The 13,913-nt window shown below is 37.9% G+C and overlaps 1 pseudogene; it reads left to right on the forward strand.

Moving 5' to 3' along the window:
- The first annotated feature begins 855 nt into the window (after window positions 1-855).
- Window positions 856-10,802, forward strand: LOC126692370 (mitochondrial import receptor subunit TOM40-1-like; annotated as a pseudogene).
- Window positions 10,803-13,913: the final 3,111 nt, after the last annotated feature.

Genomic DNA, 13,913 nt, shown 5'->3' on the forward strand with positions numbered 1-13,913 from the left:
GTGCACTGTAGCTTGGAGCTAAAAAAAAAAGTAATTTTTTATTCCAGCCCCTCCTTTTTTTATTCATTCCCTCATTCCATCTCTCTCATTCACTCTCATTCCCTCTCTCTCATTCACTGAAGCTCATCGTCGTACCTGGCAGAGAACATCCATGGTGTTCTGACCAAGACTCTCCGGCAGCAACTTGACCTGAAACTTCTGGACCCCACTTTTCACATCTTGTTGAGTTTCGGCCTTGGGGACAGCCCTCACGATCTTGCTCAAATTCGGAGTCACCGTCGAATCCTTTCCGGAACCGAAACCGATCGACCTCCCATAGTCGTCGAACGTGGGTGTCCACGTCGAAGACTTCGGCGCGGTGCCCCGAGCCCCGTACGGCTCCACCTTGCCACCTTCATCGGCATCGCGAATCGAATCGTAGTGCGGAGACTCCTCCGATCGCTTCCCATACGGATTGGACCCCAAATCGGATCGGCTCCGACCAAACCCTCCGTACCTGTCGTCGAAATACCCACCGGCGTGGTTGAATTTCACTGGAGATTTGGGTTTTTTTTTTTTTTTTTTTTTCCTGTTGTGGACTGGTGGTGGTGGTTGTGGGTGGGGGCTGATGGTAGAGTGGCTGTGGAGCTGTGGTTGGTGATGTGGTTGTTATTTTTGGTGGTAGGATATATTATTTTATTGTAATAGTTATATTATTTTATTGTGGTGTATATATTATTTTATTGTGTTGAAAGTTAAAATAGATCCACTGCTGCAGCATGTGTGTAGGTAAAATAGATAAAGTGACTTTTTGTATAGCTAAATAGTTAAAATTTTGCCTCCACTGCTGTGAATGCTCTAAATCATAAAATCCCCCAATTCTCTCACTCTCAGTCTCAGAATCTCTGTTCATAGTTTTGGTGATTCAATCGAAGAGCGAAAAGAAACAACAATGGCGGGTGTGGTACCTCCGGGTACTACCATGCATAAGGAGGATCCAAAGCCCACAAAGGAAGAGGAAGTTGATTACTTTAACCTTCCCTGTCCCATACCCTATGAAGAAATCCACCGCGAAGCTTTCAGTTTGTACTCTCTACCCATCAAAGTTTTCAACTTTTTTCAATAATGCATTATGGATCTTAGTTTAATCTTACTATTTTCATGTTTTTTTCTCCTCCTTTTTATTATTCACCGATTTGTTCTATTTTACTCTTTGTTATGTATGTATGGTAGCATTAGCATTGTGGAATGCCAAATATAAGAAAAATTTGACATTTTAAACCCCCAAAATTCTCTGCATCCAAAAATGCTAAATCATATAATATTTTTTTATTCCCATTTTCTGACTCTCTCTCTCACTTTATGCTTTCTCATCTCATTCCTCTCTCGTGACATCTTTGGGTCTGCACCGGCTTCCGCCTTCTTGTTCGAACCGGCTTCTGCCTTCTTCACGGTCTGCACCGCATCCCCGGTCTGCAACGTCTGGTTCACCGCCTTACTGTCGCGATCTTGAACCTTGGCCCTGTTCTTGTGAAGCACCATTGGCTCCCAGTCTTGGGTCAGAGCTCCTGGATATCGGCTCGGCATCGTAACAAACTCAGAGAGAGCAACAAACTCGGCGGCGTGTTCATGGGTTTCCGACGTGGTTTGTAGCTGGGTTTGTGTAAATTTTGACTTGATTTTTTTTTTTTGTGGGTCATCTTTTGGATTCGGAATTTGCTATGGGTTTGATTTGATTTTGGGATGGATTTTTTTTTTGTGGGTTCATGGTGGTGGAGTTGGGGGTTGCCGTGGTGGTGGAAGGGGGTGGGGATTTTAATATGGGTCATATGTGGATTCATGGTGGTGAAGGTGGGGGGTTGCCGTGGTGATGGTGGTGGCCATGGGTTTCGGGGCTGAGGTTTCTGGGGTTGCCGTGGGGTGGTGGTGTGGCCATGGGTTTCGGTTTGGGTATGTTCTTCGTGGTTTGGGTATGTTTTTCGTGGTGGTGGCGGTGGCAGCAGGTGGTTGAGGTGATTTGGGTTTTTGTTTTTATTTGGGTTTGGGATATATTATTTTATTACGTAAAAATATTATTTTAATATGTTGAATCGTAAAATAAAAGTTTGGGATGCTTTAAGCATGGTAAAATGGTACTTTATAATGATAAAATGGCTTTTTGAAATGGTAAAATAGAGTAGAATTGGAATTTCGGGATGCTGATGCTAATGTTATAATAGGTTTTGAGATGCAGTGTTAGTGTTAAAAAAAAACCCCCAACTTTGAAAGCATTAAAGGGTCCAATTTGTGCTACTTGAAAATTTCTTTCTGGGTTTTTGTCCTCTTCTCTTTTGGGAGTCAGAGATTTTCCTCACTTAATTTATAGCTTGTAAATTTCAGTTTAGGTAATATATTATATGGTATGTTCTACAATTAAAGTAGAGTTTGTCTAGAGCATGTTATGACTTATTATAAGAAGAATCATTCATTGGCAGCAGATAGGCTTGGGAGTTCTTTTTTCCTCCCTGAAACTAAGATTTTTACTTTCAAGAATATCTTTGGCAGTGTCCTTGAAACCAGACCTTTTTGAAGGGTTGCACTTTGACTTAACCAGAGGACTTAATCCAAAGTTCGCTCTTAGTCACAGGTAGCTTTGACTCCTCTTTCTTAATGAACTTCAGTGTGCATGGTTTCCTTCACTATTTCTTCTTTAGTTCTTTTGGTTTTACTGGTTGATTTTGATAACTATATTAACTATCTACCAGTGTGTACATGGGACCTACAACCATTCCTTCCCAGTCTGCTGAAACCATTAAAATCCCTACTGCTCAGTATGAGTTTGGTGCTAACTTTATGGACCCAAAGGTAGGTTGTCATCCCCACATTTGCTTTTCCCGGTTTCTAATGATAATAGTGACTTTTGGAATTATTTACCTGTAAGACTCAATGAAAAATTTATGGGTTTTTCACAGTTGATGCTTGTTGGGAGGGTATTGACAGATGGGAGATTAACTGCTACATTGAAGTGCAATATGATTGAAAATCTTAGTCTAAAGGCTAAAGCACAGGTAATGTCAATGTCTATTCTTTATGGTTCTGTATCTTTCTGTCACAGTTCTTGGGCAGAAAGCCAAAAACTGTACTTTTTATTAAGCTAATTAAGTGATTTGTTTGTCTTTTTTTCAGCTTACAAATGAGGCACGCATGTCTCATGGCATTGCGTACTTTGACTACAAGGTTGAGTATTAATGTTATCACTTATCATCATGCTTCTTTTTCCCCCCTTCTTAATGACATTCTTGTTTATCAATTATGTTTATGTCTAAGGATTATTCAATGCTCCATGGCAACTTGTCTGTTAGATGAGAGAATCTTGTCTGTGAATTCTCAGCAATTTTTGACGCAATCTAAGGAGTGAATTTTCTTTTAAAGAACATGTGGTCCCTCTGGTAGCTGAGGCTGCTGTTCTAATTATTAACATTGATTAGTAGTGTATGAAGCTTTTGAATCTGATCATGACGATGATTTTATATTTCTTACTTGTTTATGGAGATTGCATAATCATACTTGAACTAAATTTTAATGGGATAGCTGGTGGGAGTGATTTTGGACATTGTTATTGGTTGGAATAATCGAAGAATCATGGGAACGTTAATTGACTAATTATGTATCAGAGAATAATTTCATTGAGGAAATTACTGCTGGATTGGCTGTTTTATCAATCTTTTCTTTGACTAAGGAGTCAGTTATCTGGGCCGTAATTGTTACATTCTTAGGCTTAACATAATCTGTCAGATGGTAGCTAAGGACCATTTGCAGTTAGTAACTTTTATTTTATTTTATAATATTTAATTTTTATAAGTTGGAGACAATTTTGATGGGAACAATATCATTGGTAGTATTCATGCTTCAATGGCACAATGTTTGCCATGACTGTGCTTAAGGCATTTATTTTTCCTGATAAGTAACAACATTTTATTTCAGGGAAAAAAAGATACAAGAGAAATAAGAAAAACTAAGAATATAGCCATGATCTTAATTTACAAAGATTTAAAAAATCAAAGCTAATGTGATTTTTGAGAATGCTCAATGGATCAGGACCCATTAAACATTAGCCTGTTTATCTTCTGATTAGAATTTGTGCAACAGTTGTAGCTTTGTAATTTCCAAATTTAAGGTTTTGGTTACTCCAATTACACTAATCAGTTTATGGATATTGATTCTCACTTTCTGAATTTTAAACAAAAGAATGTATACATCATAAGAAAGAGCAATGGTAATGCTTAGAAGGTCCCCACTGTTTGAGTTCTATTCCATCAAAGTAATGGGAGGCAGAACACACGGAGTCCATGGGTTGCAGACATAAGATTACCATATGCCAGCTAATCTCAATGGTTGCAGGACCTTATTTTACATATGGCCTTTCTCATGCCTTGCAGTAAAGCACCATGTGCTCCTCCATCATTCTGTGTCCCTGTTTGAGCTTTTTTTTTTTCCCAACTCTCATTTTAAAGCCTCTTACTTTTCGTCTGCGGTTTGTCTATGAATGATACTTGTCCCTCTCCTATTCTTTGATTTTTCTACTTTTGACATTTAGAGCATTGGATCAAAATATTTGTTTTATCTGATGCCATATACTATACTGGAAAGTGATGTGTATGCTTCGAACCCCACCTTCCCCTCCCCCCCCCCCCTCCCACTATCTACCCATCTGTAATGATAATATATATTTCGTTAAAGCTAGTGTTAAAATGTACTGTTGTTTGTTGTGCAAATGGTGTAGCTTGCTCAACTCTCTGTGTTAAGGACATCTGTAGAACTTTTATGAGTAAAATTTGAAAGCACATTTTAATGATTTATTCTGATTTTATTCCTATTCTTCTTGAATTTTATTTCACTGTACAGGGCAAAGACTACAGGGCGCCGTTTCAACTTGGTAATGGTGCCTTATTTGGAGCCAATTACATTCAGGTAAATGACCTGCTTACATAATGCTCTAGCTGTTGATATCATTTTTTGACACATGCAATTTGTGTCAAAGAACTTAATTCTTATGCTCTTGGGTCACATACATGTGAAAACAAAAGACTGTATATTTTTGTTTTTTTAGTAGAGTTTCAGAGCTAAATTGTGATCTATAAATAAGCTTGAGATACTGATCAACTTAAAATAATCTTAGAGAATGGTCATTGGTCAAAGTAGAAAATTGCCCAATATTGGTAACAAAAAACAATTTACGATAATATTACGCAGGCCTATCTATGTCTGGTTTCTGAAGATTCCCCTCCACCCTTTTTTCCATGACATTAACAATATCTTTACAGTTGCACTCTGTTTTTCATGAATACCTAAGGTGGTCCCTCTGAAGTTTCCACTCATGTCCAAAATTCCCATTGGTTAAGTAGAATTTCCTCTGATGAGATTGATCATATCGAATAATCTGTCCAAAGGTTCTGTTATGTAAAGATGTGTACAAATTTGTTGTTTTATTTTAAGGAGATTTCAAAATACATTTATACATTAGCTAGTCTTATGCTTTAGTAGAACTTATCACAAGGATGGGCTATGAAAGAACACATAGGAAGAACTGTGGAAGCCACTGAGTGTAGAACAGGGGTAATTTTATTTTATTTTATATTTTCTTGTGAGTTGAGGATAGCACACTGATACAAACCATAGTTGATGGGCTTTTTTGTCCTTCCTCACAATTCTCAAAACAAAAATGATTAGCATAGTAGCATGACCAATATTGGACAATAAATAGTGTTCCCTTTTTTTCTATTGCTTAAATATGCAAAATTTGAGATACAAATTATTTTGATATGTTGTTATGGCCTTTACGTCTCACACAATATATTACGAAATTTTGGTTTTTCTGGTGTTAAACTTCTCTGTTTTCATACATTATGTGATATTGGTGTTGATTTTTGTTGTAGATGGTGTGTTTATTCTTAATATTGGTCTCATTAGTGAGATGATTTGAAAAGTCTCAGTCCACTAGTTGTATGTCAAAAAATGTGGTGAAAAGTTTTTTTCATTCGCATTATGTATTACCACTGTTCCTATAAATTTTTTGGTACTACATTCTCTATATTGATCTAAACAGCAGACACATTTTTGTAGTCTTTGGCCATTGAATATCGCTTCTGCAAATTATTTTCCTATTGCTTTATCTCTCTCTCTCTTGGCCATGTATTGAAAAGTTTATGTTCATTTCCAATACAAATCTGAGTCTGCATTTCTTCTTACAGAGTGTGACCCCGAATTTGTCTTTGGGTGGTGGAGTATTTTGGGCTGGTCAGCATTGAAAGTCGGGTATTGGTTATGCTGCTTGTTACAACACTGACAAGATGGTAATGTAGTTTGGTTTTCATCCGGTGTCATGTGTTTGTTTCTGAAAAAATATCTGATTTGTATTCTTTTTAGTGCTGTTAATTTTGGATGGTAATGTTAATGTTTTATGGAAAATTTCTTGCTTTTGTTTTTCTCATATTGCTACACAAGAATGTGCACTGGAAATATTAGATAAATATGTGAGAATTATATTACTGTTTCTGGTTGTGACAGGCTTGAATCTGAGACTAAGGACCTGCATTTTAACACTTTAATCTCCCTGCATTTTACAATGTTTTGGCTGCAGGTTGCCACTGGGCAAGTTTCCAGCACTGGAATGGTTGCACTCAGTTATGTTCAGAAAGTTTCTGAGAAGGTAAGAAAGTTTCATTGTTGGAAAACTTATGTGTAGATATACTCATTTACGCTGTTTTCTTCTATTTAGGTTTCTCTAGCATCAGACTTTATGTACAACTACATGTCAAGAGACGTCACTGCAAGTGTTGGCTATGATTACATTCTTAGACAGGTGAATTCTGCTTTTGCAAATTTTATACTACCTATTGAATGTGACTACTTGCTAGGTGTTTTATTACTTTGGAGTTCGCTTGCGTGCCTCTGTGGTTTCTGTCATTCTTACTTGTGTAAAAGATTACCAAATATAGATATTAGAGCCATAAAATTATAGTACAGGCTTAGAAGAAGAGTCAGACAAGTATGATTTGAATTTGTTGTTTACTTATAACCTTTACCTATCATTTGCTAGTAGATGCATCTACTTTCATGTGGTTTTTGTTTGTTTTATTTTATCTTTGTATGAGTGCGTGGCCGCGGGGGAAGGGAATAAGATTTGGACTTGACATTTGCCTCATGAGGTTTAGTTCTTGGCAGAGTGAACTTTCCTAAGGGATATAGTTCTAGAGTTACATTTTTTGATAATTCAATAGTGGGGGGAGGGAGGATTTGAACCCTAGACGTCTTCGTTGAAAACATTAGGAGGTGCCAATTATGTTACAAGGCTCTTGATGTAGTTCTGGAATTACTTGAATTTATTTTTGAAAGATTGCTTACTTCAATATGATGAAACTATGCAGAAGAGAGCTAATTAATGTATATGCATGTGTTATACCGAAAGCAATGTTTTCTTTAATCCATCTCTCTTTTTTTTTTCCCCTTATTAATGTATCTATTAGTGGTTAAGGATAGAATGATGGAAAATAATACATGTGGTCAGCTCTAATTAGTCTATTGAGGATCTACAACTGACTCTAGTGTTTTAGGATTAATGCTTGGTTTTTGCTGTTGTATCTATCAATTGAATAATCATATGCATTAATAATAGCAAAAATCGGTAATCTACCGTTGCCCCGTGACAGATATGGTTCATAATGCACTATCATTGGCTCTTTTTTCTCATGACTGGTAGTCATCAATAGCCTAGGGTTCCTTCCAACATGAGATGGTTACCAAGTTGACAATCAATTTAAAGGTTAACTAGGATATGCAACCATGTCATAGTTTAGTTAAGTTGCTTTGTTGGCACTTTTTGTTCTTCAACATGAGACACCATAAATTGTTCAGGACACTATATGTTAGTCTCAATTAATAGGCAGAATTAGTTTTTGATGATCAATAGGAAAGTCTCTTGCAATACAACAACAAACAAAGCCTTAGTTCCAAAATTTTGGGACTGGCTATGGATCCTTGACAGCTTAGTTAGGGTTGGCCATACGTATTCTCTTGCAATATATTTTTTTAAATGACATTAAAATCCGCTACTAATCATATACCTGTTTTTCTGGTTGTTTTAGTGTCGTCTTAGAGGGAAGATTCATTCCAATGGCTGAACGTCTGCTTTTCTAGAAGAGAGATTACAAATGGGTCTCAATTTTATTCTCTCGGCAGAGGTTAGCAGTCTTCTTTTATATTTATGCTGATGCTTCTTCTGTAGCTCCTCCTTGGTTTAAATCTTTTGGTCCATTCTTCAAAGTTAGTTTACTGGAATATGAGTTTGTTTTTGATATCAGACACTAGCAATGCAAATGATTCCACACCAGCACAATGGAGAAAATCAATGTTAAAGAAAAAAATAGTGAAAATCATTCAGTCCATTTCCCTATTGTACTTAGTGTGATGTCTTTGGAGGGAGAGAAATAATGGGTGTTTTGAAGATAATGAAAGAACCATACCAGGCTTTAAGTTATTTTTCTTTAGTTAATTGTTCTCCATTGCTTAATGTGATGTCAGAGCACTCAAGTTTTGTTTGCTGTCAAATTTTGTTTCTAAGCCCCCATTTTTTTTCCCATTCACATATTACAAACTTTATTTTTTTTATAGTAAATTTTCATTTATACTGAATTTTGATAACTGTCAGGCTTCAACTATCAATGTCGATGTCTCAATGGATCATGAAGTGCCACATCAAACAATGAAGAGCTCCATTGAAGAACAACAATGGGTTAGCACTCACGTAAGAAACTGTTGCACCTAATGACTCCACCCATGTTTCAATTGTTCTATTCATTACTTCTCCTCTCGCGTTCAATGTGAAAAGGTCAGCTTTCTCGCTATTGTCAGAGTCAATTCTGAGCACCTTGAATTCATTATTTTGGAAATAGGCAAGTCCAAAATAGGTCTTTTCTGACGGACCATTAAAAGAAACAAGGTGTATCATCTTTGAAAAGCTGTTTCTAAGGCTTGGGTTCCACAGATATAAGTTCTTATTTTCATGAATATCATCAACAATTTTGATACAGAAAAAACCATTATTATCGTTATTGGTGATTGATTTGGCTTGGTTGTTGAGTTGTTTATTCCTGAAATCGGTGTTGGTGATTTTGGACTTCAACTTTGGAAACACACTTTAATTGAATTAAGGTTTTGACAGGCAGCCGAGTAAAGATGTCAAAAACAACATCATCTGGGAGATTGTTGGAGTTGAATTGCTCAGACTTTTTCTGCTTCATCTTGCAAGGTTGAGACGACATCGGTGACGTTAATTTTGTTTCCCTGGAAAATTTGTTATAAATTGTTGTTTATGTGACTTTTTATATTGTTCAAGGCTTCCTTCTTAGGTTAGGATTAGTGAAATAGCCGACTATAAAAAGACAGGTTTCCTTGTTACATTAGGATTAGTAAAATCTAGTTAGACTAGGAGTAGTACTTTAGGTAGCACATGGCTTGTAAATACTGAGCATATTCATTATTTAAAAAAAAAAAAAGCAATTACATAGTTTTAATTACTCGTAAACTTTTTTTTTTTAAGAAGATAATTACTTGTAAACTTTTTTTAATCTCCCAAGCACTTTGTGTATAGAGCAGTGTCAATTCAGTTACAAAGCTCTTGGCCACTCGTAAACTAATAGGTTTTTTTTTGATAATGAATATGCTCGGTATTTACTAGCCATGTGCTACCTAAAGTACTACTCCTAGTCTAACTAGATTTTACTAATCCTAATGTAACAAGGAAACCTGTCTTTTTATAGTTGGCTATTTCACTAATCCTAATCTAAGAAGGAAGTCTTGAACAATATAAAAAGTCACGTAAACAACAATTTATAACAAATTTTCTAGGGAAACAAAATTAACGTCACCGATGTCGTCTCAACCTTGCAAGATGAAGCAGAAACAGTCTGAGCAATTCAACTCCAACAATCTCTCAGACGATGTTGTTTTCGACATCCTTACTCGGTTGCCTGTCAAAACCTTAATTCGATTAATGTGTGTTTCCAAAGTTGAAGTCCAAAATCACCATCACCGATTTCAGGAATAAACAACTCAACAACCAAGCCAAATCAATCACCAATAACGATAATAACGGTTTTTTCTATATCAAAATTGTTGATGATGTTCATGAAAATAAGAACTTATATCTGTGGAACCCAAGCCTTAGAGACAGCTTTTCAAAGATGATACACCTTGGTGCTTGGAATTGACTCTGACAATAGTGAGAAAGCCGGCCTTTTCACGTTGAACGCGAGAGGAGAAGTAACAAATAGAACAATTGAAACATGGGTGGAGTCATTAGGTGCAACAGTTTCTTACGTGAGTGCTAACCCATTGTTGTTCTTCAATGGAGCTCTTCATTGTTTGGCACGTCGCCAATATGCGAAAAAATTCATTTTGTCCTTTGATGCCAATGATGAGACTTCTCGAGAAATTAAAAGCTGCCCGAGTTCTACTACTGAACTAATGGTACGTCAAGTGAGGATCTTATTGTGTTTCAGGGATCATTGGCTTTGATTACTTATAATGAATTTATTGAAGCATTCAACATTTGGTTGATGAAGGAGTATGGTAATGTTGGCTCTTGGATTAATATGGTTGTTCGACCAACGGATTATCCAAGAAATTATCCACAATGGGAAAAAGTTGAAAAAATCTACGGCTTTACCGAGAATGGAGAGCTTCTATATTGGAAAAAGGGAGGCATGTTTTCATATGATCTTGGAATTCCTAGCTTGCTGAATTACACAACTACTGTCTTTGAAAGCTTATTATTTTGTAATTGAAAATAAGAATACTAAGATTAGATTGTTTGGGTTTTTGTTACTTGTGATTTTTCTAAGACAAGCATTTTTGTTATGGAACTATTTTTTTTTTTTTTTTTTTTTTTCCTGTCACATTTATTCTGAGAATATTCTTTTGCGCTGAGTTATTTTGTAGCTTTTTGTATGTTCGCTATTTTCGTTTTCCACTTCTCTGGTTTGCAAATGTATATTGTTTTTCCCCCCAAAACAAACTCAAGATATTAAATATTTCAATCATATGGTATTGCAAAATTGTTTATCGTGGCCCATTTACATAAAGAGCGAGCCATATTATTGGTGGTTTTATTTAAAAAAAAATTACAATTTAAACTAATTTAATAATGACTAATGTATTTTGTAATAATATTTTTATTTATTATAGAAACAATCTTAAATGTAATATATGAGCAATCATAAATAATAAATATAACTTTTGTCGTATTAAAATGAAAATAATACAATTTTCCTCAAAAATTCAAAAGGCAAGTTAACGAAAGTATTCATTTTTTTTAATAAAAGTTCTTTATAACATTTTGTGAATCATTAAAAAGAATATAAAATTTTGGAAATTATTCTTTTAGGTTTAAACAAATTTTCTCAAACCTTATTTTTTCTGCCTACAATTCAAAACATTGAAAAACGTAACTAAAAAAATTTAATAAAACTTAACAATGATTAATTGAACCAATTAGGAAAAAAAATTTGTTGCTGATAATCTATTAAGGTTATTTTCTTTGCAAAAATTGTAATTTTGTTCACCCAAAACATATTATCAAATAAACAAGTATTAGCAAAATCTAAGTGTGAGTACCTAAGGCATGCTTGGCAACGTTCTAGGCATGCTTGCAACGTCCTCGGCATGCTTTGCAACGTCTTCGGCCGTCCTCGGCATGCTTTGCAACATCTTCGGCCGTCCTCGGCATGCTTTGCAACGTCTTCGGCCGACCTTGGCATGCTTACAACCTAGGCGTCCCACATCGAAGGAAAACCCCCCCACTTTCTGCCTTATAAGCTGTGAAGTAAAGGGAGTAATGTACCACCAAACCTCTTATCGTTCTCGGCATGCTTGGCAATGTCCTCGGCCGACCTTGGCATGCTTACAACCTAGGCGTCCCACATCGAAGGAAAACCCTTCCATTTTTTGCCTTATAAGCTGTGAAGCAAAGGGAGTAATGTACCACCAAACCTCTGATCACGATCAGAGGTTTGGTGGTACATTACTCCCTTTGCTTCACAGCTTATAAGGCAAAAAATGGAAGGGTTTTCCTTCGATGTGGGACGCCTAGGTTGTAAGCATGCCAAGGTCGGCCGAGGACGTTGCAAAGCATGCCGAGGACGTTGCCAAGCATGCCTTAGGTACCCACAGTTAGAATTCCGGGATGTAATCCCAAATAAATCATATGCACAGCTATTCATACATGTTAAAATAACTAGTTCAAAAACCATGAGATTCGCAACAATAGTAAATATCGGCAAGGCCAACGAACGTGTAATTTAAAGGAAAAAGGAAGAAAAGAATTTCATATAAGTGGTCAAAGAGTTCAACTGCAAGCAAACTCTAAAGTCCTCAAAACAAAAGGGAAACTAGTTAACAGTTAAGCTAATAACAAATACAAAAGTTGGCCAGGGCTTCTACTTATTCGATTTCTTTTTGGCCACATCCTGGGAAGGCCGAGCAAGACTAGCCTCGGGGCCCTGGGAGACATCCCCTTCTTGGGAAGGCTGAGCATGATCAGTCTCGATGCTTTTGGGGACATCAGTAAGGGGAATGACCTGTAGGAGCTGAACAAAGATGGCTGGCTCCTCGGCACCAGAGATCTGAGCATTGACTGTAGACTCGGCAGCCTCTTTAGGCATCTCGGGATTCAGACCTCCAGGTGCTTCTGTCGCATCATGAGGCTCTCCTCCCTCAGTCGACTTGCCCGGAGTGACGATGATCTGAGCAGCTTCTGATTGAGCAACCTCAGCCTCCTGTGGAACGCTTATAGTCTCGGAGCTGGTGGAGGCGGTCTCATGGATGGCTGGAGGATAAAATACGCTCTCCGCCTTCCACAAGTCGGACGAAGCTTCCACCCCAGCTCGTTTGAGGGCCTCGTCCCAAACCTGGGAGCAGTATAGCCTGCATACTCCAGGGATTTGAGCTTTAAGGGAGGCCTGGGTTTCAGCCACCCCCGCCTCGTAGCCCTCCTTCTTGGCCTTGTCCTTAGCAGTTTCAGCCTTAGTTTTGGCAAACTCAGCCTCCTGCTTGGCCCTCACGGCTTCATCCCTGGCAAATTCAGCCACGCCCTTAACATTGTCTGCATCAATCAGTTTCTTCTTTAAATCACTGATTTGCTCCTTAGCAATCTGCAATTGCTCCTCGGCAGCAAGTAGGCGCTTCGTCTGTTCCTCGGTCTGTTTTTGGGCACCAGACAAACCTGCCTCGGCACTATCCCTAACTCTGGCAGCCTCTTTTAAGTCCTTCCTGGCCTTCGCGAGGTTAGTCTCGGAAGTTTTGAGGGTCTGCGCAGCGTCTATACGTTTACTGCGCTCAAGCTCGGCGGTCTTACTCTGCCCCTTAACTTCTTCCTCCATCCTATAGGTAGCCTAGATAGCCTGCCAATTGAAACAAACACATTATGAACAAGAATCTAGGAGCAAGAATCGACGGAGTTATAAGTTTTAGGAGCCTTACTATACCCAGGTATCTCTTCGCGCTGAGGAAAACCTCCTGCATTCTCATATTCTTCAACTCTTCCATATCAGTAGGAAGCAGCAGGGTCCTTTCTAATGCGTCGGCCACATAACCACCTTCACTGTCTCCAAGATTCCTCATGAACTCGTTTTCCAGCAATGGCTCCCCGTGGAGTATTGGGGCGGGAAGCTAAGCACTCGGCGTGGATTGAGCTTCGATCCCTTTCCCCTGGCTTTGGTGCCCGATCTTTAACTGTTTTTGAGCTCGCGGGGTTTCGTCCCTCTCCTGAGAGGATTGGGATTTTCTCCCATCCATGGGTTCCTTACCCTTGGGACTCCTCTTTCTCTTTGAGTCAGTGGGCTCCGACCGAGGAGGCAGAGCTGATTGAGGAGGAGTAGGAAGTTTGGGGCGAGGAGATT

Source organism: Quercus robur, chromosome 1, assembly GCF_932294415.1.
Source record: "Quercus robur chromosome 1, dhQueRobu3.1, whole genome shotgun sequence".
Classification (NCBI taxonomy): Eukaryota; Viridiplantae; Streptophyta; class Magnoliopsida; order Fagales; family Fagaceae; genus Quercus; species Quercus robur.